The sequence below is a fragment of the Kryptolebias marmoratus genome, linkage group LG7 (assembly GCF_001649575.2).
Source record: "Kryptolebias marmoratus isolate JLee-2015 linkage group LG7, ASM164957v2, whole genome shotgun sequence".
NCBI classification, from domain to species: Eukaryota; Metazoa; Chordata; class Actinopteri; order Cyprinodontiformes; family Rivulidae; genus Kryptolebias; species Kryptolebias marmoratus.
Window position 1 is genome coordinate 17501433 of NC_051436.1, and position 1711 is coordinate 17503143.

The following is a 1711-nucleotide window of genomic DNA, read 5'->3' on the forward strand; positions in this document are numbered from 1 at the left end:
TGTTCCCCACTTTGATCTCGGGGCTTCCAGTCCATATTCTGCACAGATGTTTCTGTACACTATGCCAGCCACTTGGACCTGAGTTCAAATCCAGGCCGGGGCAAAGATACAACAGTGAAATTGAGCTATCCAGTCTGGGTCCCTAGGCAAGACCCTATGAGTTAATGCCTACCTCATACCATGAGAGAGATAAATATGAATCACATGCCGGCTCAGACGTCGCCCGGCCAAACAAGGTCTGCGTCAGGTGCTGGGGAACCAGAGCACCCTGATGAAAAATGGGCTACTGGAACAAGACGGAGGAAATGGATGGATATATATATATATATATTATTTTAAAGGTGTATGAAAGCAGGAGAAATCATTAAAAATAGTACAATGAATATAATAAACATTTTTACAGACATTGACCATCACTGTGGTTTAAATGCACATTTAACCATTTTTTAGATAAAGGACCACCTGAGGCAATATCAAGGACTCACTGTACACCATACAACACCTTGCTGAGGTTGTTTGTCTAAAAATATTTTAATCTTTAAAGATATTTTACACAAGAATCTAAAAAGATAAAGTTCCTGTCAAAGAACACAAACACACAGAACAGTGACTGCACTCTAGACAGCTTCCACTAATCCTTCTGTCATCAATAGAAGAGGCTTGTCTCTGAGCTTAAAAATTCTGTCATGATCCTTCTTGGTTGGATACATAGTTTGACTGACGAACTCTTGAACCAGATTTTGAATAAATAGAACTATTAAGTGCACCACTATTTATTTCTATTAAATAAAGTTTCAGTTTGGCATATGTGTTTATTTTGATAAAACAATCTTGATCAATGAAAGACCTACAAGTGTAACTGTAAAGTCACATCCTCTTTGGCATTAGATAACATTTAGCTGTTAACTAAAATCTTGGTGGTTAAAGCCCATCTAGGGATGTGATGCTTTATACTTAAGCCCTCATGTGCCTCAAGTGGTAAGAGACAAAGTTATTTTCCATAAAAATTCACTTCATGACTGCACTATGTCTATATCTACAATTACTCTGAACATCAATCAAGAATTTATAAGCATTTTGATCTGGTTTCATTGTCTTGCAAAGAGAGCAGGGTCTGGGGGCACATGGCAAGAAGCTTCCCGGACCTGATCGAGTCTGGTGTGAGCGAGAACACACCAGCGAGCTTGCCAGTGTGAGGTGCGAGGCTGTAGAGCACAGGGGTCAAACTCCATTTCCGGAGCCGCTCTCCAGCATGTTTTAGACATGACATGATTCTGGAGAACTTGATGATCTGGTGAGAAGGTAATTAAATCATTTGAATCAGGTATGTTGGGGCAGGAAACAACTAGAACTTTCAGGACAGTGGCCCTGGAGGCTTGGAGTTTGCCTCTTCTGCTGTAGAGGGATAAGTTGCCTGAGGGGACAGAGATCTGTGGCCTTCAGCCAAGGGGGACACCGGCAGGGAAGTCCAACCAAAGTGGAGAGCATCGCACTACACTGGAAACCAGTCAGGCAGGCGGTAGGCCTTGGGCTTTTGCATTCTCATGGTATTTCTGTTAATTATTCCTGCTTTATTAGGATTTTTAGCGTTCTGATTTTTCTCTTTTTAGCCTTGGAACTCCTTAGATTTTTGTTGCAGAAATACACTTTTGTTTTAAAACTTTTCAGCTTTGTTGTTGACATCTGTTCTCTTGGATTCTTTGTTAATTAG